This window comes from Perissodus microlepis, chromosome 3 (genome assembly GCF_051167445.1).
Source record: "Perissodus microlepis isolate ML-2025 ecotype Zambia chromosome 3, ASM5116744v1, whole genome shotgun sequence".
Classification (NCBI taxonomy): domain Eukaryota; kingdom Metazoa; phylum Chordata; class Actinopteri; order Cichliformes; family Cichlidae; genus Perissodus; species Perissodus microlepis.
Window position 1 is genome coordinate 23,200,326 of NC_140463.1, and position 24,913 is coordinate 23,225,238.

General features: G+C 39.1%; 1 protein-coding gene across 4 annotated transcripts in view; it reads right to left on the bottom strand.

Moving 5' to 3' along the window:
* The window catches only part of col4a6 (collagen, type IV, alpha 6), a 164,473-nt gene that overhangs the window by 138,783 nt on the left and 777 nt on the right, over nucleotides 1-24,913 (bottom strand). The gene's annotated exons all lie outside the window — the stretch shown is intronic.

A 24,913-nucleotide genomic window follows, 5' to 3' on the forward strand; every position in this document is an offset into this window, starting at 1 on the left:
ATCTTAAAGTGTACTCTAAATTCAACAGGAAGCCAGTGTAGCTGAAAAAGCAATGGTGTCACATGTGAATACTTGGAGGATTTTGTCAACAGCCTAGCTGCAGCGTTTTGCACAATCCTCCCTTAAGCAACACTGATTCAGTTCTGCTTCAAAGTGCGTTAATTTGTCTTCTCTCAAAGGAAAATCAGAGGCCAGAGTCAAACAAAGCATAGCAGACGAACTCCTAGAACACACTACACATTCCTTAAGGACACTGAGCTACCTGAGCACTCAGCTTCTGCTCGCGCAGACATGCTAAACCAGGAATGAAGTGCATGTGAGCTGCAATACTTTTGGTGGTCTTTAATAAACATGTGCATTCTCACACTGCAGCAGAGTTTAGTGAAATGCTAAAAGTTTAAAGCAGTTTCTGAAAGGCAGGAAGTGACAGTGTGTATCTTTACAGACTTACAGCGCCAGCTTAATGGTTTGTATGTAAACAGATAGTTGTAATGGAAATATCAGGGGCAGAATGTACGGTATGAGGATGGTAAACATATGGCAGTCTTGTAACCAGTGTTGGTCAAGTTACTTGAAAAAAGTAATCAGTAATTAATTACTGATTACTTCCCCAAAAAAGTAATCCCGTTACTTTACTGATTACTTATTTTCAAAAGTAATTAATTACTTAGTTACTTAGTTACTTCATTACTTTTTAAAAACACGATTTACAACCTGAATAGGTGATAAAGAGATAGATCTTTAAGCCCAATTCATTTTTTTTTGCATAATCCATCATACAAAATGTAATCAAATTGAAAAGTCCCTTTTTAAAACTTGTTTTATTAGTTTTAATCTTTTAACTTTATGCATCAAGCAAAAATTTAATTATATGCAACATTCTCTGACTGGAAGAAATTTGTTTAATATTTAAACCTATTTTCTGCACATTCCAGCACATAATATATATATATATATATATATATATATATATATATATATATATATATATATATATATATTGTGTTTACACTCACTCTTTCAAATAGATGCAAGTAAAACACAGCAGAAAATAAATAAAGTCAAAGACTAGCAGTCCTTTTGCTCTATTTTCACCTGTAAAGCAGGAGTTGGGTAGGCGGAGGTTTACCCTGGTGCAGGTGTGCCGCAGCGGTCAGTGGAAGAATCCACGAGTTTCTCTGTGAGTTAGCGCACTCCCGGTGCTTGCTTGGAAGTTTAGGGTTTTTTTTCGCTGTAAAAAGAAGTTTTCTTCCCACGCACAATGGACACTAATGTTTTTGTCACTTTTTATGGAATCAAACTCAAAGTAAGGTCAGTACTTCCACACTTTAAACGCTGCACGTTCATACACTCTCCCGCACTCGATATATGATCCACTGTTGATCTGCACACAGCTGTTGTCACAAACGTCGCACTTGCTTACATCACTGTCATGAGACATTCTCGCAAAAAAAATCACGGTTTTAGTAACGCAGTAACGCAGCGTTCCTACGGGAAAGTAACGGTAATCTAATTACCGTTTTTTGCAATAGTAATCCCTTACTTTACTCGTTACTTGAAAAAAGTAATCGGATTACAGTAACGCGTTACAAGTAACGCGTTACTGCCCATCTCTGCTTGTAACAGAGTAAAGAGTACAACTAGAAAACAAGAGGGAACAGAAGAGCCAAAACAAAAGACGGGCATGTCAGTGTAGCAGGTACAAACACATGGTGTGGAGCTTCTGCTAAAAATACTTTCTGTTTCCTGGTGAAACAGAAAAAGTTACATCACACATTGGGCTTTACAGCCACAGTTTTAGTTATAGAGCCTCATTTTTGAAGACAGAAGTGACCATGTTTAGACAGCGGGATGCTAAGTTTTTTGCTAACAGTAGCAAGTTTGGTTAGCAAGCTGCGTATTCAAACTGTGTGGGTGCATTCTAAAGACAAAGATACCTGCTTTAGTGTTAAAAATACAAATAAAATACTAGATTTTCATTCATTAAAAAACGCAGCACAGAGCTGTAAGGCTGGCAGGAAATCTAGCTTACAGGTACCAGCTACTTGCGGCAACATATGCTACTCAGCAACAGCCCCCTTAGGAAAGCAAACTTAAGCACAACTGAAATAGGTGAGTTATAAAAACGTTCACACTTTGTATAGTTGTTTTTGAATTAGGGATTTTAACATGGGAGTTTATGTGTGCCAACAGTAGCCAGCTTCTTTCCATTGTAAGTGTGAATAAAATTTTTTAATGCGATTAGTCACTAATGCAAAATACAGTATGTTTAAGATATAAACAGTGAGTGCTGCTCTAATACTGTAAAATCTTAGTACTCCTAAACTCCTCGAAACCTTTCTTTTTCCTTTATATCTTTTTCATTGTTTTGTGCCTGTGTATATGCACACATTGCACATACTATAAATATTGGATCACCTCCCTGCATTGAAGGGCACCCAACCGTGGCTATAGTACCTCAGGTGTTTGGAAATGCTCTTTATCTATAATTTAATTGGAAGACCACTGTGTATACAACTGTATCCAACCTCCTGCAAACCCACTTGTTTAAACAATCTCCTGAAAAGTACATTATTACATAGATTCAGCACCAGGAGCTGGGTGGAGTGATGTGCTTCAAAAACAAGAAACCATCACTTTCTTTAAGAACGTTCTTGAAACAAGTGACACTGCAGCGAACACCAAAAAAGATGGGTGAATGATGGACACTGTTTGCTTTGTGAAATGAAAGCCATTCTTTAAAAGCAGTGCAGGGACTTAGCTGAGCTTTACACAGCTGGCTGGCATCACAGGTTCGCACACTACAGAAGTCCTGCCTGAACAAGCTGCCTGCTGTCAGCCTCTCTACTTCATTTTTACACAAGTAAGACACCACTCTTCTAATGAATACAAGGGGATTGAGGGAGAGTCAAAAATAACAAAGGCAATAGAAAGCGTAATTTTGGATCAAACCACGCTAAAATGATATAATCATTGATATAAGAAATGATGTAAGAAAGTTAGCCATACTTAAATAAAAAGTATAGGCTGATGATCAAGGTGGATGTATGAGAAGCTGTTTGATCCTGCTGAGTATAGAAAGTGAAGACAAAAACTTTTTTACAGGTTTGGTTACAGACTACATGATATCAAAGCGATTATGGCCCAATTGAGAAACCTAGCTACAGTTTGGGCATGAAAACCCAGTCTGTAGCCGTGTTGTGCAAATCTTTTGTCATAATGGACGAAAACTGATGACTCATCTGTGAAAACCCCCCACTCACCTGCGTACAGTCACAGAGTGCATAGGCTATACACCTACTGGTTAGCTAATTCCTGCTGTGAGGCTTCGAATGAAGCACTTTCACTGTTGCCATCTTGCTGTTTGGAGATGTGAGATGTGACAAGCAAGGCATGGATCCAACTAGGAAGTCAAGGGGCATTGGAAACTTGCTGGTTAGTAACTTAGCAATCACACATGCCCTACATTGCAGTCTCTCTGGTCACTAATAGAGACATAATTTAAAGATTACCTCATAGCAGTGTTTATTTGGTCAAAGATAAAAGAAACAGATCCAGAAAAACAGAACGTTTTCCTATAAAAAAATCTTTACAATTGAAAGTGTTTTGTGCTCGCCATTAGAAAAAAGGGTCACAAATATGAATGATTTGGAAGGCAGCACACAGTCTGATATGTCTGTAAGTCACAAAAAGACAAGACTTTGTGATATTGTGAAGCCTGAGCCGACATAAATGTGTTTCTGGAATACAGTCTGTGCTGATCAGACGGAAATCATGATCATGATGCAGTCACTAAGGCATCAACCTGTTTGGCTTAACGGCCAATTAAGCAATCCCTGAGGAATTCCCAAAAAGAAAAACATCCTTCCCTCCTCCTCCCCCTTTCTATCTCTCTGCAGTTTTTTTATTTTCTTTTTGCCTCCCTCGCCCTTACCCAGCGACGTACAGAGGAACCTGCCGACTAACACAACAGTCAGGGATAATAAAGGACACTCATTGCAAACCACCAACACCCCTCCCCTCCCCTCCCCTCTCTTCTTCTGCTTGACCTCTGACCTTATCTGTGGAGTGGCTGAGACGAGTGGAGGGAGTGGAATTCTCGGTGTCCATTTGACATCAGCTCAATAAAGGGAGGAATAGTCCGGGCAAGTAAATGTACAACTACGGCTCTGTGCATCTCGCATACCAATCTGCTCCGCCGAAGGATAAACTCTGGTCAAAGCTAATGCTTCCAATACCACTGAATTCAAACTACTGTGTATCAAATTGCTTTGCGTGTTTAACATGTTATTCATCAAAGAAAGAATCAACACTAGAGGGGGCATTTTCCCAACAAACATAAACCCAGTTTTGGATTAATATCTAAATTGGATTAACATGTACCAGTAAGAGGTTCCATATAAGGGACAGACAGTTCAGCATCAAAACCAAAAACATAACATGACAACTCTCTTAACCACCTTTTTAATGCCTTGTACCACAGCTTATGTGCTTCAAAGAAAACCAAACTCTTTCCTGTGCAAAGATTTTTCCATTTTTACGGTTTGCCTCTCCAAAATGTGAGATGGACACATGGTCTGTCTGTTTCATGTTTTGCCATGATATAGGGTTGCCCTGTTACCATTAACCAATGTCCTTCTATAACAGGGGTAATCAATTAATTATCCCAAGGGACCACATGAGAAACTGGGACTCCTGTTTAGTCTAGTCGAATTGACTTATAAAGGGAAAAGACTAATATTGAGCACAACTTAGTTCAGCTTATTGGAGCGATCCTCCACAACGGTGTCAATTTCAGCTCTGAGCTGGTCTTACATGTATATTTGAGCCCAGTTTTAAACTAAACTAAACTGTGTAAACTTTTTCATATAGTTACAAATAAGAGAATCTTGTGATCCAAACTGTCAATATTTTAAGTCCTCGAATGATAGCAGATTCAACATAAACAGGGAAACCAAATGCCCATACTAATGGTTAAACACTGAGAGTGCACAGTTAAAGTTATTGCTGACACATAAACAATGACCTACATGGTAAGAAAAAGAGTGATGGGAAGGCTTGTTAAGGTAAGGGAAGACGTAGCATTGGTTTACTTTGAGTTAGAAAGTAACTCAAGTAAGTATTTTTTTGCCTTTTATTTTCCTTCATCTCTCGAAGTTGTACCAACTGACTTCACCTTTTTACATACCTCCTGTGTTTTTGACAATCCATCTTTGTCACATAAAATCTTAGCTTTTGGGCAAAATCTAAGATGGATGTAACCTGGAATGGATTCCAGTTAACACATAAAGATCAGACAAAGTTCATCTTAAACAGCAACTTGGTGGCTCATCAGAATAAGGCTGATTTAAAAGGTATTTTCAGACCAATACCATCAAAAGACCAACAGTTTCACCCCCAAAGCCATTTCTTCTTAGATTGTGAGTCAGCTGCCCAGAAAGATGATTCTACTTTGAGAGCCTTGACTGACCTCATCAATTCCAAAGACTCATTACTCTTATGATTGACTGACATTATTTCCATATCACCAGCTGAGGTCTACATCAGTCCATCAGTATGTAGGAGAGGTCAGGCTTCCTCCAGGCATTAAACAGACCCTCTTAGTAGTGACATGTCTTGGCCTAATTTTTCCCTCTGTTTTGAGGTCATCCAATTTTTCTTCAGTCATTTGAGGCATTTATTATCTTGCATTATGTTTACTTTTATTTTTGGTGTAATCCTTCTCAGGCCATGGCTTGAGCAAAAGCGGCTGGGCAAGAATTATCCCATTCGAAAGTTAAAGTTCAACCATAGTATAAAAATAATGAGGGGGACCTGTTTTGTCTTTTCTCTTCTACTCTCTCATGTAGATACCATCACAATGGTGGATGCTCAAATGGACCTTTATAATCACCAGGTAGCATTACAGTTAGGATACATTATAGCTACATGCTAAATAACCATAGTTTATGGTGAAACTTCCAACTGCTGGACTGCTGGACTGATAAATCCAAATGCCTTCTCCTCCTGGATTCAGCTAGAAAATCTCTAGTTTGTCTCTCACCTGTCCGGTCAGCAGGTGAATCTGTGGTCACATCCTGCTGCACCGAGCTGACTAACCTGCAAATCCATCAGTCATCTCTCCTCTTATCAGCTACAACCCAGAGAAAACACACTTCCAAGTCAGTAAACAGATTAAACTTTAAGGTCACTGAAGGTCACCAAAAGAGGCTGTTTACCTTTATCACATAGCGTGATGATGATGATCCCACTTGTGCTCTTGACTCTCCTCTCCTGCTAGCTAATTCCTCAACGTAACATTATGACTTCTGCCCTTTTAACAGTGACCCTTGTGCAGTATTAACACACAGTGTGCCTACTGGCACTCAGTCACCTCTTACCTCCAGCAGCACCTATGACCCCTCACAGCTTTTCGGAGTGATCCAAGAATTAGGTTTCTCCAATGGACTGATTTATAGGTATTGTAGTCTTTTGGAAATAATTAATTTGTGACCACCTTCTCACAGGAAAAAATACACAAAGCCTAATGAAACACTGGACTATCCCAGACGCAACATGATGAATGAAAGAATCTTTGATCATGGCCTCCTCAACCAAAAAACAAACTAACCAAAGTCAAACACATGGAGATAAACCATGCCAAACAAAATTTCAACAAACAACCAAATATCTAATCAAGATGAAGTAGCAGAAGCTTGTTTGCATCAGGCTCATCACAGGAGAGGAAGTAGCGTGGAAACAACAATCTGCTCAGAGTTATAGATGATGAAGCAGACTACATTGAAAAGGATAGAAATAAAGAACATCTAAACCCTGATGAACAAACTTTGGGCTGTCCCAGGCAAAAGACGACCAACTTGATGGAATCGTGGTGATATCTTTGGTCATGAAACCAAAATGGTGGTTCCATTCTGCTATCACCTACATCTACATCAACAACACCTCACATCGGGAAGAAACATAAACAGACTAGATGGAAGTTCAACAAGAAAAATATAAAGTTGATTTAAGTGGCAGCAGAAACCTTTTCGTGCTGTGCAGAGAATAATGCAAAATGAAAGCTGTGGACTGTGGCTTAAGCTTTAACTGTTGTCACGCGACAGTCTGCATATATTATTTTACTTAAACTGTCAAACACAGCTGGAATGTGACTTAAAGGTTTTGTGACTCACGTGTGATTTTACAAGTGTTTTTCTGTTTGAAGGAGATCCTCGTGAGACAAAACAACTTTCAGACTAAACAAATAGAGAGACCTCTGGCACACGACAGCTTTAAAAGATGGAGGAGTTCCCACTAACTATGACTACATATATGGGGTCCCATTTTAAATGATAGCTATGAGTCACTGGTCTTCTAGAAGAAACTCCATAAGCCAAGCAGGCTCAAAGTGAACGTGTCATCCTCTCTTTTTAAGTACATTTTTGGCACGATACACCAAAGTTACTTTGAAGATGAGAGCTGACTGAGTTTTAAGCATGTTGTATTAACATCCTTAACACATTTTATAATATACTTGTTTTATAATATCGCTGATATATTGTTGGAGCTATTCTTTCTGTACACATCAGGTCTCTGCATGATCAAATTTGATTGAAAATTATAATAAAACCAAAAATTATCACCAGTTAAAACTAAATTAAGATTTAATTGATGAGTTTCTTTTGTTTTGCTTGCTTTTGAGTTGCTTTTGGAGGCTGAACAAATAGTGGTGGACTATAGGTTTGGCAGCTAGGATACCACATTTCATGTCCTTTAATGGCTCAGTCACACTAGAATATAAATAAGACGGCAAACTTCTTGCAACTAGGTAAAACTGGTGGTTGCCCACTGACTGCATTCAATTTTTTTGCTGCTGAAAACCGAAACCCAATAGCTGTGGTGACCAACAAAAAGATTTGGTATTTTTGACAAAGTTTGCCATATCATCATAAGCACATTGCATCTCATTGCCAACTTGAGTCCATTCAGTCACAAACTGATAGAAGACTGACTCCACCTTATTGCCATCTTGACGCACCAAAGTTGCTTTGAAGATGGTAACTGCGAGTGATGACAGACCTGGTTACTATCCTGTCACAATAATTTTGGTTTTGAAGCAGTATCCAATCAATCTTTTACCTTGTCTGACTATAGTGTTAGGGAGTTTCATTCACTGGATGATTCTGTTTAAAAACTACTTGGCTAGATTTAGGAAATAATAGTAGCAGTAGTATTTCAACTGAGAGTTGCAAGGATATGTATATGTTCTAGTATAAAACGGGTGATTGTGGCAAAAATATTGTGCTTATTCTAACCTTCTGCTCTCCAAAAGTTACAGGATTACTTTTATTGTTCCATCATTCAGCCCTTGGTTGGTCGCTCTTATTCAGGTTAAACTGTCCAAAGTATGGGAAAAAAAGAAAAAAATATAGGAGAGAGAATGTGAGATGAGGGGAGAAGAGAAGAAGACGTTGAAGTAGAAGAAAGACGAGGTGCAGACAGGTGTGTGACCTCTTCGAGGGGCTGTAGGGCAGCAGGAGTGGGAGGTATAGGCTGAAACGGAGGGGTGAGGGGTGGTAGTAGCTATGGCGATGACATGGAATGTGCATGTTGCCCATGGCAATGGTTCATTAGCTATTAGGTCTCACAGACTGACGAGTCCCAAGCCCAGACCTGTCCCCGCTGTTTGTCACAATAGACTAAAAGTTATCTGGTGAGATGCACTGATGAACGAAAACATGTGAGACTCTCTTACACCAACCTGTTGGTAGTCATTCAGTTGCATTTTATCACCCTCGATTATTTAAGGAAAGTATGTGCTTGTCATAATTTCAAAAAGACAAGAGCTGCAATAATTAATCAATGCACTGCTTGGTCTATAAAACTATTTTAATAACCCTCGTTGAAAAAGCGACAGTGGGAAGGAAAAACTCCCTTTTAACAGGAAGAAACGCTGTGGAAGAGAGCCAGTGATTCAAGCAACATTACTAAATGATCTAAATGAATAAATTGTTGAGATTTTTTTTTAAAGAGTCTGTTCATTCTTAACCAAGCTGAGCAAGGACACTTTCACAAGGTCAGTGTGTACACGGGGAGCTTTTTTAGCTTAGGCAGAGGTTGTTTTGAAGTACACAGCTAATAAGCTTATACTGTGTACAAAATATTTCAAATACCTCGTCATTCCACTTGCACCGGCTGGAAGGTTACTCTATGTACATTATTGGTGCCACTGTTTGAAAGAGCTCCTGTCGTGAATAAGACAAATATGAAGACAAAGACGTGAACGGAAACAGGAATCTGCAAACCTCCAGTTCACCTCAAGTATACAAAAGGACTGAAATTTACACTCGATAAGGTTTTTTCGAGCCCGGGCTGTAAAATCTGGGTCCTTACAGGCTTTTTTTCCCCATGCTAACCTCACTCCTCACACGCATGCTGCTACAGGCCTGTAAAATTATCAGAAGACTTATGTCAGTCAAATTTTGTATCACTTCATCTTCTGCCCTACGGAAACAAAGAAAGGCACCATTTCTTTTAAGTGTGTTTGCACCTGCGGGTTCAGGTATGGCTTATCGAACTGGTGTGTCGACCTCAATATCACTTCAAGACCTTTATGTTCAAACGGCAGGCTGCAAGTCATAAACCTTTAAGCGATGTCAAACAGCTAATTTGGCTGGAAAGATTTAAAACAGGCTCTGCTTGGAGAGTCGATGAGATCATGGAAGGCAGAAAGTGTGTTAACTAATAGATGAAGCATGTATGGTGTGCTACTGAGTGGAAGTGATGTTATCTTCCTTCCCCGCTATAATCTTTGATCATGGTAGTAATGCAAATATATAGGGAGTAGATAAAGCTTTGTGAACTGTCCAAATCAACAAATATCAATCATACGTTCATGGAAATATGCTGAAGCAAATTATTACATGTTGCTGTTTGAAGTGTACATACACACAGCATGCTGTGCAGCACGTTACTGTTGGCTCACAGAATATAACCACAGAGGATGTTAGCGCAGGTGGTTTTATCAGATATATTTACAGTGTTAAAGTTGAGTAAATGGACCGGTGACGAGTTAGTCACATTTTAGGCCCAAACATTTGTAACTTATTAACCAAAGTGACCTGATGGCTGTTTTATTTATTACCAAATTTTTTGTCGACTTTGCTATATTTTGGACAAAAACAGAGCATGAGTCAGAAACTGTTGTTGCTTTAATAGAGTCAATCATGACTGATTTAAGTCAAATTAATTCACTGTCTGATGAAGTCATGGTCGACAGATTTTTAGCCATTTGTTTCATATTTGTAGACCAACGTGCAACACCTTTATAACAGAAACAGAACTTGTACGAGTTAATAGTGTCTTTGTGTCCCCTCTGTCACATGCGCCCACTCACTTTCTCACTCACCACTCAGAAATAATGAACTCCTCGCTCACGCCCTTTCACTTGGCACACACACGGACACGCAGATGAAGCTAGGCCAGTGAGTGAGTTGCTATTTTAGGAACAAGCCGGCTAAATAAATATGAGTGGCAACTGCGCTGTGTTGACAAACACACCCCAGCTTTAGGAAGCTTACGACCACCGCAGCACCGCAGACGAGGGATATTTTAAAATGTTCAAATGTAAATTGAGATCATAAATGATCACAGTTATCAGCTGTTGTCTCCCCCCGACCCCTTGCCTCCCCTCATTAGTGATTGTTTGGGGCCATAGTGGGTAACAGGGAACTGAGCCAGAGGACTAGCGGAGGCCCATCACCCCATAATAAGTGCAGTTAAAGCTAATAGTTTAAAACTCAGGGTTGAAGCCGAAGCCAACAGTGCCAGTCAGCGCCCACTTGTGTGAAAGTCCTGAAAATCTTCATTAAATGGATAAACTGATGTTTTTAGGTAAGAAAGACACACGAGGAGCAGCTGTGCAAAACTAAGTTTGGTTTAAGGCTATTTATTACTCCAATAAAATGTATTTTATTAGTCATGTTGTCACAATAGTACACTAAAATTTTTTGTTTATGTTGTCAGTAGAGATTCTTTGAACTAGAAACAGAAACTAGGTCCTTTGTTGCATGCGACTTTCAGCTTTACACCTGCCAAAAGCTGTCTTACACTCCCTCACAGTCATGCACTCAGGTATGAGTAAGCACATGAGAAACTGGGTCGGGGTTTGCAAGTGTAGACGGAGTCCTTGCCAACAGTAGGTCGGGTTTTGGGGCGCGTGCCAGAGAACGCAGTGACCCAGTCCCTGAAAATATCCTCTCCAAGGACTTCAACCGCAGCAGCGACTGGCTTGTAAACAACTCTAGAAGATACGCTCATGAAAAACTTGAACCATGATGAGGTCTCTGAATTTTCATGCATTGCTAGAAAACGTTAAAGGCTGACAGTAGATGAAGAATTTACAAGACAAGTTACTTGATATAGCTCATATTTCAAGAAAACCACACTTAGCTGCAAAAAAGTAAAGAGTGGTTGCTGCACAGATGATGAACAGTGCTGATTGGGTTCAACTGCCGGGCATGGATGATAACTTCATTTTCATCTACAAAGCACAGTAAATTACACCTGAGTCATGTGGTATTTCCCCCTCTGGATAGGCCTAAGAGACAAATTGGGAAGTCTTTCTAATTTATGGTGGCTCACAAAACCCCGCTGGTTGACAAAGGTTACTGAGTGAGCCCATCCTTCACTTCTTTTCACCACCACGCTAGGACCTTAAACCCCACAGAGTACCGATTGATGTGACATTTAATAGAAAAAAACACATAAAAATTAATTACAGATGCAGTTAAGTAAGAATTACAAGACATTTCACTGTTTGATTGCAGTAAAGCAGTGGCTGACAGATTTAAGCTGTGATTTTAAGGTGTGCTTAGTGTAACTGTCATAATGTTGATGCTCTATGTAGTCATTTCCTGTTTTATTTTGAAATTTCTGCATCTTACTCTTAAGTTGGATTTCAAGCCTCTGTTCTGTTTCCCGTCCCTATTCCTTAAGCTACATTCACACCAGCAGCATTTTTGGAGCAATGTGACATTCACAGAACAGAAAAAGTCAACATTTAGCAACTTTGCTTGTTGTCGTTGGGTTGCTGGGGTTTTCTCTCTATTATAATTGCTACCACAGACATGTACAGTTTTTGTCAAATGCATTGGCTGTTGTAGCATTAAATGTATTCATAAAGCCAGTATATTACTGTATTTTTACAGGAATTTCAGTGTTTGAGTTAAGCATGTGACCTGGGTAATAAACTGTTAATCTATCCTATAATTAAACCACTTACTTTCGTTTTCCTGGCCTACGTCAAACAAAAATGGGAGTATTGTTTGTTATGTAGCAAGTTCAAAGAGAAAAGCACAAATAGCGTTTTAGCAGAGTTACAAATGTAGGGAACTGTGAGAGCAAATCATGTCTAGGGAAAGAGAGCAATGCATGATCTCTAAAAGTGAGTTCACTAGTCAAATTATTCTGCAGGCAACATGACAGAGCATGAACTGTGGTCAGACATGAAGTCAGCTCCATAAAACAAGTATTATATCTGCAAGTTATTGCCTTCATTGAAGTGTCTGACATACAGCAATAAGCTGTGGCACTTCCCTGCCTGCAGGCGGTATTTTCCTCAAAGCAAAGCAGTGGCATCATTAACTTTGGCAGCTGCCTCCAGTGAAGTCATAACAAAAGAGGGAACCAAGAGAAAGGGAGACAGGGAAGCGTAACGGGTGAAATAAAAAAAGAAAGAAAGAAGAAAGACAAAGGTCGGGGCAGTCCACCAAAGTTGTGACATTCATAGGAAGGAGAGGAAAAGAAGAAAGGCGGGAGTAGAAGCGGGTGGGGCTGAGGTGGTTACCTGGATGCCTGGATTACCTGGCTGGCACAAAGGAGGGAGTGAAGGATGAGTGTGAGACAAAGAGGTGGAAAAACAAGAGCGGAAGTATTTGTAATTACAGGGACAGCCTGAGTCTGAGGCGGTAATAGCACACAATGCGTGACACATCTGACGTGCCAATGATAGTGTTCCTGTCATAGTGGGGCTGTCGCCAGGTTTACCTCGCCGAGGTTACAGTAACCAAGGAGTAAACAAGGGATAGGAAGGGAAAAATTCTGGAATTGATTCTGGAAGGAAAAAACATTTTCATTCATGAACTTCATGCATCTTCACAATAAATTAAAAAATATGAAGAATTTATGAGATATGACACTAAAGTTTATAATAAAAATAAAGTATTTTATGGGGAAAAACTTCCTGGTCATAGTGTAAATTTGTCTTTCATCTACCATAATGTTTGTGTTCCTATAATAAAGAATTTATTTCAGCTTCACAAACGAACATTTGTTGCTTTAAGGGGTTGCTTTCTCCATCTGTGATAAAAACGCTTCAAAAGCTGCAAAACAACAAGAAAACAATGACTGAAAATGCTGTCTGCATTTATAATTCCTCCTTTTAGCGATTTGATAAACTTCATTTGAGCTGGCACATTAACTTAAAGCAAAGAAAGACAAACAGGACTGCTTCAGCCGAGCTTTCCCTCTTTAAACCAGCAGTTAACATCAACCTGCTAAAGGTAAAGTTAAACAGGATATTAGAGCTGTGCACACATTTGTTTTGGTTCAGTTTACATTAGCTGCCAACCAGATACATCACCCTAAACAAAACCAGCAACCTGCGCCATTACTACTCACAACAGCAGCATTACTGTGGACTCCAGTGGGTAAATAATGAGTCGATTAAAGAACATTAGCAGTAATGACAAAGCCTCTCTTCACACACACACACATACACACCTTGTCTCCACAGGGGCGTTTATCAGACCACCACCACAGTAAACTGACAAACAAAAGAAGATGTGTTTCTCCTGCACAGGCATGCATAAGTATGCCAAAGTAAAGGTGTCGTGGGGGGAAAAACTGAGCATCAAGGCAAAGGAAACTGAAAGTCTACAGAGGATGGGAGGTTAAATTGCTATAGTTTCTGCTTTAAAATCAATAAAAAGGAAGCCACAAAACAAAAAAGTGGAAAGTATCGGCCACAGTTTTAGCTATGTCTATGATACAAATGTGGTATAGTCCACAATAAAGAGGTGAAATGACAGCAAGTACAACATGCAAGGTTTAAGGGTTTCCTTCACTAATATGATGATTTTATATAGAAAGTTGCTTATAGTTTGGCTTATACTTTAAATTGTACCCCATAGATCATTATGAGATCATTATGTCTTAATGTTGGTCGTTCTTTTTAACAACAGGGGTGAACATTTGGTCATGATTCGATCATAATTTAAAAAATAAATGATTATTGTGATGCATTTTAGTTCACTCTTAGCTCTTTAAATATTACAGCTGTCAACAGAGTAGCATTCTTTAAATAGCCTGACAGCAGTTGTAGATTAGAAAAAGAAATGCTATACTAAGTTTTTTTAATTGGAATTTAAGCTTCTTACGGCTAAAATGCTAACAATGTCGCCTCTATTTACACATCCTGAATTCTTGGAGTATTATTAGCATTTATTTGCAATAGATATATCAAGAATTTACTCCTCTTTTAGCTCGGAGACTCCTCCGACTCCTTAAAGAAATGCGTGGTTCATTTACCAGCTAAATCATTCATTTTACCTGTTAGCTGTTATCGTTTTATGCTAAATGAAGAGGTTTTGCCAAGCTAATCTTAAAGCTAATGCTAGCTTGAAGAGGGCTGACAAGACTGGTGTGAGGAAACTACAAGATTAAGACAGTAAAAGGCTCAGATATACAAAGTGAGGTGATGAAGCTCTTAGTTTTCCTCCATCACTTTATCCATCCATCGTTTTTTGGGGTTTTTGGGGGGTTTTTTTTGTTGTCGCCTCTATTCCGTGTCGGGGTTCCAAGCATAGAGGCCCAGTTCTCCCTCTTCCCAGCCACCTCCTGCAGCTCATTCATCAGGATACTGAGGTTTTCCCAAGCCCAACGTAAGAGACATTCTGCCTCAGGGTTTCCTCCTGGTAGGACCCAAACTACCTGAACTGGCTCTTTTCCATGTGGACAAGTAGCAGCTCTACTCTGAGACTTTCCCAAATGGCCAGGTTCTTTACCCTGTGTTCCTGTTTGAAGCAACCCTTCAAATTAAGCTATTTTAAGACACTTCTATCTGCAGCCTCGTTCTTTTGGTCACCAGAGCTTGTGGCCGTAGATGAGGACAGGAACATAGACTGACCGGTAAATTGAAAGCTCCACTTTCATGCTCAGCTCTCTTGTCAGCATATTGGTATAGCATTCGGATTGGTGCGTCACTGTCGTAGTCGCACCAATCTGTTTGCCAATCTACCCACAATCATGAACAAGACTTCAGATACTTAAACTCCTCCACTTGGGACATCAACTTGTCTGGCAACAACTGGAGAGGGCACTCAGCCAATTTCTGCCAGAGAACCACTATTTAATACAAATAATGAAATACCACAAACTAACATAGGTGGGGGAATACGTTGTTTCAGGATAAAAGAAGATACCATCAAACAAGCTAAGACATCATCACACACCCCTTTCCTTCCCCACTCCTTTCTTTTATTTATATCACTATATGCTCTAGCTGTATCTGCAGTGAATTTGCTCATCTTCCTTTCATGAAAGGCAAAAAACCAAAGGACAAAGTGCAATAAACAAATCTGGAGAGAGCGGGCGGAGGAATGTTAAGCTGTCGCTGCAGCCACAAACCCCCGCTGCCTTTGTTGTGCTCAGACGAACTCTGACCTCTGAGTTTACCGCGGCCAATCGTGGGACAACCTGACAGCATGTGCTTGATCAAAAGAAAATGAGGCAGACCTGATATGTGAAAGTAGCTGTGCCAAGAATTGGCAAATGGAGGGGAATGTTGCCATAACTGCCATAACATAAGTTCAACCGTGACGCTAAAACCAACAGTTGACAGACAAAAACACAGTGATTCCAGTTTGCGCCAGTGGTGAACAGATTCAATATTGGCAAATCCCAACTGCAGGACTGATAACGATCTTCACACCTTCTGTAACACATAAAAGACAAACTTTCAATCATCTTTATCAACTGTCCTGAACACGATCCGCACCCAATAAAAGATGTTTCGTGGGTTCTAACCATAGCTTTTAAACTGTTTTAAGAAAACATAATATTCACAATGTTCACTTTCACAGCAATGAAATCAAACATGGATCAATGCAAAAACATGACAATCAGGGCTTTTAGCTGGATTGCATAACAGAAACAGTGTTACAAAATCTCTGTTAAATAAGGATTCAAAGAAGAAAAAGACCTGGTGTCTGACAGTGTTGACATTATTTCCAGCAAAAAAAAAACTTCCAACTCAAGTTTCTATTAATTTTCAATTAATCCATCCAACTGAACCATTTATTTTTCTGCACAGATGCAAGTGGATCTATGCTGGGTCCCTCACAGTAGACTTCCAAGTAAAATAAAGTATCTTATTGTACCTTTAGGGAAACAACAGCTTGTCAGCGGGCCTGTACACTCAAGGGTAATGTTACTGCACCCTTGAGAGGTATTACTTCTTTGTAGTCCAGTGTGGTTTGTACCTTCATTCTTGAACTCCCAATGACATGACTATACGCTTATGTATAAGTACATTTTACTCATTATACTATGTCATTAAGTTTTGGATTATACTTCTCTGCCTCAGCAAGTCCGCTTTGATTCAAAGTCCATCATCAGACGGTTAGTGCAGATGTCTTCACGCTTGCCTGTTTTTGGTAATTACTTAGTCTTTTGCACCTACAGAAACCAGAGCAATGATAGGTTCAGATCCTGAAGTTTGAACAGTGCTAACGTCTCCAGCATATTTGCCCATAACCACCACTACTGAAGCCAAAACAGAACGTATTAAAACCTTAAAATCTACAAGTTAAATCAAGAGATTTGGCTGTATATAGACTGTCTCGTGATCATTTACCATTCCATAATATTTTCTGTACAGGAATAACACAAACATACTTCCCCAAAGATGAAACATGCTTCTTGTTTCATTATGTGCCATTATTAGGAATCAACATAACCAGTTCCTGGCAGAAACTTTCCAGTTCAGTGTTTCTGAATTATTACAGAATAAGGCGAAGGCGATGAGAGAAGCAAATGAAGAAGATCAATCAAACCTGAAAATATAAATTATACAGCTTTTCATCTGATTGATTTGATCAGGCCAATATAACTGAAGGTAATCTGAAGGTAAACCAACTTAGACGTAGAGAATGCAATGGACAGTTTCTCAGCATATACATTATCACTGTGCTCTGCTACCACTCAGCGCAATTATTTTATGTGATGTTTTATTTAGACCTTCTCTGTCTGGTTTTTGGTTTAACACTTGGTTCTTCCATCACATGAGATTAGAAATGTGTGTACATGGTACCTGTAACATCATGAGAAGCCAGCATTTCCTTTTACATAATTAGATGAGGGTATTTCCCGGTAACAAAAAAAAAAAAAAAGGCTCAGGGTGTCTTTCATCCCACCTGCACTGGACCTAAGCGGATGTGTATGATTTTATGGGGAAACATGCACCGGTGCTTGCAAGCACCACACAGGTAGTAGAGTCTTATCAGTGGGTGTGGGAGAGGAATGGTCTAGGCTTTTCAACAACATATTAAAGCTGCTATGTTTGGTTTAATGTTCCTAAGGTACTTAGTTACCTATCTTAAGTAGACCTGGGGAGGAGGGGGTGGGGGGGTGGGGGGGAATTCCAGCTTTGAAGTCATAAGCAGAAACCAGAAAAATGGCACGAGTGAGTAAAAAGCGATTTAACAAAAAAAGGAATGGAAGGCGATCATGAAGAAAATGAGAGAGTTAAAATAGCAGAGGCAGAGGCGTCTGCCTGAGAGAACTGTGAGAACTGAGAGAGCGCAGCACGACCCAGTCACATCAAACGTCACACTCCAGATTGACCAGGTGGCTCTTTATCACATTTCAAAACAACAACAGAACTTTTTCATAAACTTGACTAATCTCATCTTGTCCCAAGCCTTCTTCCCATGGGGAAACTACACTACGGTCTCGATCGTTCCCACTGCCACTTGTGGCCAGTACTGGTCAAGTTACTTGAAAAAAGTTTGCCACCAAAAAAGTAATCCCGTTACTTTACTGATTACTTATTTTCAAAAGTAATTAATTACTTAGTTACTTTTTAAAAACACGATTTACAACCTGAATAGGTGATAAAACGATAGATCTTTCAGCCCAATTCTACTTTTTCTGCATAATCCATCATACAAAATGTAATCAAATGGAAAAGTCCCTTTTTAAAACTTGTTTTATTAGTTTTAATCTTTTAACTTTATGCATCAAGCAAAAATTAAATTATAGGCACCATTCTCTGACTTGAAGAAATTAGTTTAACATTTAAACCTATTTTCTGCACATTCCAGCACATAAAATAAAATATTTTTTTGTGTTTACACTCAGTCTTTCAAATAGATGCAAGTGAAACACAGCAGAAAATAAATAAAGTCAAAGACCAGTGGTCCTGTTGCTCTATTTTCACCTGTAAAGCAGGAGTGGGGTAGGCGGAGGTTTACCCTGGTGCAGGTGTGCCGCAGCGGTCAGTGGAAGAATCCGCAAGTTTCTCTGTGAATTTCCCATTACGTCATAGCGCACTCGGTGCTTGCTTGGATGTTTAGGGGTTTTTTTGCTGTAAAAAGAAGTTTTCTTCCCACACACAACGGATGCTAATGTTTTTGTCACTTTTTATGGAATCAAACTTAAAGTAAGGTCAGTACTTCCACGCTTTAAACGCTGCATGCTCATACTCTCTCCCGCACTCGATATATTATCCATTGTTGATCTGCACACAGCTGTTGTCACGAACGTCGCACTTGCTTACGTCACTGTCATGACACATTCTCGCAAAAAAATCACGGTTTTAGTAACGCAGTAACGCAGCGTTCCTACGGGAAAGTAACGGTAGTCTAATTACCGTTTTTGCAATAGTAATCCCTTACTTTACTCGTTACTTGAAAAAAGTAATCGGATTACAGTAACGCGTTACTGCCCATCTCTGCTTGTGGCACATATAAACTAAAACCCATATGCAACCCCTGAAGTATTTTAACCTGAGGAAAAGTCCTAAATCATTTTAATTAGATCGAACAGCTTTCATTTCACTACATTTTCCCAGTATGGCTGTATGCCACCATCTTTGTTTTCTGTCTTAAATACAGCAAAGTTTTTAACAGGTTCCCCTTAATTATGATTTGTCGACATAAGGCTGATTTAGGAATTTACTGTATGAGGAAAATCTGTCATAATCTGCACCCTTTCCTCTTTCTTACATAATTCACACAGGTTATACAACAGGTCCTTGAAAAGTGAGAATTATACAGTATGACCTCACCGTGACATTGAACTCCACAAAAAAATTCTTGCTTAAGCCCTGAAGGCACATTTTTAAAACCTTCTAACTGAATAAATTATCAGGGAAGAAAGTGTGGAAGTTTCTTTAACTTATGATATATAGCCATAACTCCTGTTAACCCAAACAGATGTCTCATTAATCCATTAATTGCTTGATCCTAAAGTATAAGAAAATGGTGAAAAATTGTCATTTACATTTCTCAGAGCAAAACGTTATATTTCCTTTATTTGAGCAAGAGCCAAAAACTCAGAAGAATCTTCATACTTTTAATTTGAAATTGACTAAATTTATCCGCCAATTATCATAATAACTGTTTTGATAAACTGAACAACCTAAATGCATCTAAATAACGATTAAACAGGAGAGCACTACTTTAGTAATCAATCACACTTTAGCTTTTTTTTAAAGAAAGAATGAAAAAAGGCAAAGGTTGTGGGGAACTACTATTCACACCACAAATCAACTGGTAATGGATTGCTTGACTTATGGAAACAGAGAGGGCAAAAAGTGATAGGAAAACTAGGTGTGGAGGGGGGTAATGATTGGGTGAAGAAAGGAGAGGAGGAGGGCAGGAGGGAAAGAAAGAAGGAGGTGGGGGGGAGGACTGTTGTGTTGTGTAGGGTCTAGAACCCACAAATCAAGCGGTGATTGGTCCCTTCACTCAGCGTTTCTGGAATGTTCCAGTCTATAGCACCTGCAGGGAGCGGGAGACAAGTCCTGCCAAGCACTGGAGGAATTCAAGGGGGGAGGGAGGGAGGGTAGAGGAGGTGGCTTTTTTCTGCATCAGCTGGTAATCAGTTTAAAATTAATTATGAAATATGGAAAGTAAATATCTGCTAAAATAGGGCAAACTATCTGATTAGACTAAATAATACGGCGACACTGAGTACTCGTAGATGTAAGAGTGAGTGGTCGAGTGGCAATACAGGCAAAGATTCTTTGGGTTTATTTGACAGAAGTCAGTGAATTTTCCTGTTATTCCAGATCATTTCATGAGCACAAACCTTATACTTCTGCAACTGCAACCAGAGCTCACAAAAGTTATTAACAAATCCTAACTTATCGACATTATAAATTGGAACATATGGAACCGGATTAGACCAAATGACAAAAACGTTGTTTTATTTTTTGTGTGTGGGTGTGGGCGTTGGGTTTTTGTTTGAGAATGATGCGCTTTTTTCTGAGAAAAAAAAAATCTGAATTCTGAGTTTGAATCGGAATATGATTTAAGTTAAAAATTTAGAAACAAAAGTCGTAATTCGGAGAGAAAACACTGTAATTTTCAAGTTTTCGTCCAGAATTCTGAAATTTAAATAAAAATTCTGGAGGACAGTAAGAACAATGAGGAGTCAGACTTCTGACTTTTCTCAAAATTCAGAAAAAAAAACTTCACGACCCAAAAATGCTTTTACTCAGAATTCTTCAGTAAGTAAAACGTTTTCTTTCAAGCATGACTCAGATCAGCAAAGTCAAAAATGTTCTTTATACCAGAATAAATACATTAAATTGTAAATTTAACAACACCTAAGAGTTTCATCATCTCATCTGTCAGCAGGCTGAGACTCAGTGATCCATACAAATGTGCTCAGCTCGGTCAAAACAAATCTAAAGAGTTGATTTCTCGATGATTTCCAAATCACTTGCTCTAGTTTTTCTGGACTCCCTGCTTTCAGTCCCATCATAACGCCTCCCCTCTCCTCACCATTCTTCCTCACTCCTGTGGGATGTTTCCCTTGTGCCAACAGTAGCGTCAGTTCTTACAAACCACAAACCATGCAGAAGCTACAACAGAAGGTCCTTCTCTCTCTATGTGTTCACTAAGTGGTAAAATAATTTATAAATACACCAACCAGTCTACTTAAACTACATAAGCTAGCAAACCAAAACCAATGTTACAACTCAAGCCGCTACCAAACATACTGCTTTTGACTGACAGCATAAGAGACAGGTGTAGACACCGTGACCAATCACCCATTGGTTAGTGAAGTGTCCTTTTGAAGCCTCGAGCTGAGTGTGCCTCAAAAACATGTCAGAATGTGTGACATCAGCTAAAATCCCCCTTTAACTTTAGGCGGCTAAAGCATAATTATGGTTAACATCGGCTGTGCCTGAAATAATTCACTCATGACTTCATTTGCAAAATATTTAAAATTTCAGACAGGATTCATTTTCTTGGCACTGTTGGTTTTATCATTGCAGACACACAGTGATAAGTCAGATAAGTAAATTAATACCGACATGAAGTTAAATTAATATGTACAAAGATTTTGTGGAACTTTTTTTGTCCATCTACCTTTTTTTACTCCAGTGCACGATGGGATATGATTCTTAGGTGGTACCCATTTATTGTTCACTATGTTAGGAAACACTGTGCGACACCTTTAAGTGCACTATAGGGTATAGCAACACTTGCTAAAAGTTTGGACAGCACTTCAAAATGGCCAACTCACTATATGGTGAGTAGTACAGGATTTTTGCAGCTATCATGTACTCTGGCAGTTACTCCTTGCAGGTGGATGCACTTTTTTCCATTGAAACTGCCCTAATCGATTCACCACAGTGCTTGAAACTCTCCTTTCTTGCACACTGACAGGACAGGATCACACAGAAGCTGTAGCCTTGTTTGTATTCTACCTTGATGCGAATCTTGTGTTGCATCAAATCCTTTGCACTTGTTATTTTTCCTTTCAGAATGCCTACTGCTACTATATTATACAACTACAACATGCTAACTTATACTAGTACTACATATGCCCAGATAAGATTCCAAATGACTAAGAGTTGGGCTTCTGCAAGTAATGCATTCACCCTAAACTTGGGATATCTTCTCACTCTGTGCCATTGAGAGATAAACAAGTGTTTGCTTTTATCTGATGACGCTGACATCACCTGACAAACACCTTCCTGCACTCAGTGGTGCAGAGACAGGAATGAACTTCATATTTTAATTCATCCCAAAACAAACTTTAGCACGCACTACCGCAGCAGTACCCAAAGACTTAGCTACCATGGTTATGAAAGGCAAGACCACCCAATGAAGTCATCTGTCACTCACTCAGTCACCAACTCACACACACACACATACACAACACAAAACAACAGGGAGGCGGGAAGTGGGTGGAGGAGTCAATTCAAAGTCAGTGCAGCTCCATCAGCTGATTCCTGTTGGGACACAGGAGGCTTTCTGCCGCTGAATCACTTTAATGTCAGTGGGTCTTTGCTGAAGCACAACCTGAGCAGCATTTCCTGCGACTCCCTCAGCTGGGAGAGCTCAAGATCAAAGTGCATGTAATTACTGCATTATAGCACTTTTTTCCTTTTTTCCTTCGTCCTTCTACTAAAGACAGTGAGCAAACCTTTAGAGGCCAGCCTGATCCTCTCCAGCATGACAAAGTCAAACACATTTTAAATGCTCCTGCCCAGCGATATCTACACAATGATCTGATATTTTGTCAGTTGTGGAGACTATGTGCTGTATTTTCAATGGCTTCCCCAGAGAAAAGACCAATTTTGACCTCTGACATCATCAAACAGCGCCGCTGCTCTTTCTTATTCTAATTTTTATTGTAATGGTTTCGGCGCTCCTTTCATTCACAGCTTAATCAGCTTCTTTACAGATGACTGGTGTGAACCTGAATAAACTATCATTTCCACTTCTGTTCATTTGAATGTTTGCTTTTCCAGCAATGTGAAGAAGATGGAATTAAGCAATGCAAGATCCTACTCCTGTAGGACATACAGCCCTGTATCCAGCTTTATACCAATGAATTTCTAAGGATTTCCAACTAGTTTTTAACAGGTTTATGCAGCTGTCAGATAAGAAAGTTATCTCACCTTATGAAGGATACCACTTCTTCCCACATTTCCTCCATTTATAAGCAGTTCTAAGTGATTAATATCTAGTGTTTTAAGCATTATGATGCAACTGGAATGTTATTATGGTTTTTATTGTTATATCTGTTTTGATATCACTTCATGTGTTACAAAAAAGCAAAACACATCTGTAAAACTGCTGATAAATCATAGAGATACACTGATTGTTAAATGTTTACATATCTTGATATTTAAAGCAGCATTGTGTTGTTTTATTTTGCTGTTAATCTTGTTTGTTACAGTATGTGTTCCTTTCTGTAGCAAGAGGACAACAACGAAACAGCTATTTTGACGTCTATAAGCTCTTCACCTGTCTTTGAACTTTTAGCCCGCACAACATTTCCACCACACACCAGATAAACATCACTGTATGGATAAGTGCACACCATAATCTAATTTTAAAACAGTAAACAAACGCAGTAGAGATGCAGTCCTAACAAATACTGCACAATACTGAACACTTTAGGAAAAATAATTATACTAGAAGTATTTTTAAGAAGTTTGTAACTTTAGGTATTTTACAGGAGATACAAATCAAATTTTAAATAGTGCATAACTTAGTAGAGTAACAAAAAAAACTTTACATCGTATGTTGTAGGTATGCTGTAGTTTTAGGGGTGCGGGCCATATCATGTAGTGGATTAACCTTGGGGTTTTTTTTTTTTTACACTTTTATTATGCATTAAATAGGTGTGCATCATGGATGTTTGACAGGGCGTGGAACGGTGTGTTATAAGATCACTTGGGCCCAAAGCCTGCAGTTTTTGCTGTTTAACTTTTCTTGTAAGCAGAAAAGAGAGAGAGCTGTCATTGCATTTTTATATGTAATATAAGAGGACAACTGAATAGTAAAGCATTAATGATACACAGAAATATAATGCATAAGTAAATGTAAAAAGGCAAGGTTAAAAGATTAGAAAATACCCCCCCCCCCCCCCCCCCCCACACACACACACACACACACACACACACACTGCAGTTTCAGATAAAATGCACTTCAGCTATTTATTTGTACTATTTGTATTTTGTACTATTTGTATTTATATGTGCTATTTCTATTGTATACATTAATCGGCATCTGTTGGTGGACAGCAAAGAAAGAATTTCATTGCACAAAGAAATGCCTTTTCTCTTGTGACACGTGACAATAAACACTTTGAATCTTTGAATCTTGAATGTAATATTCCATTCTCCTCTAGAGGAATTGCACCCTATTTTGCGAACCTTATTATAAAGTGCAACTGAAATGATCAATAAACAGAAACAAAGTGGGCCTGAAGTACCAAAGCCCTCCACTATTTTCAATCCCCTCTGCAGAACCTCATCAAGTGAGCAGAAAGGTGTGGCTTGGAAAGGCACGCCGGGCCGATATCCTCCTAATTCTTAATATTCATCAGCGGGGCGGGCTTTGAATTGCAAATAACTGCGAGCGGGCCCACTCAAATATGAACTGGGGGGGGTTTTTTCGATGCAAAAATGTGGACTCCAGCTCAAAGCTTAAAAAAGGGACCCACATACCGTGCAGTGTCTGGCACAAACGGTGCAACAAGCTCGTCTGCAAATGTTATTTACTTTAAATGACAATAACAAATAGCACTGAAAGACTGACTCTATTTAATAAATACAGTTTTTTAGAGAAAATATAACAGAAATGTATAAAAGTATCACCATATGCTTCAGGCAGAGGCCATG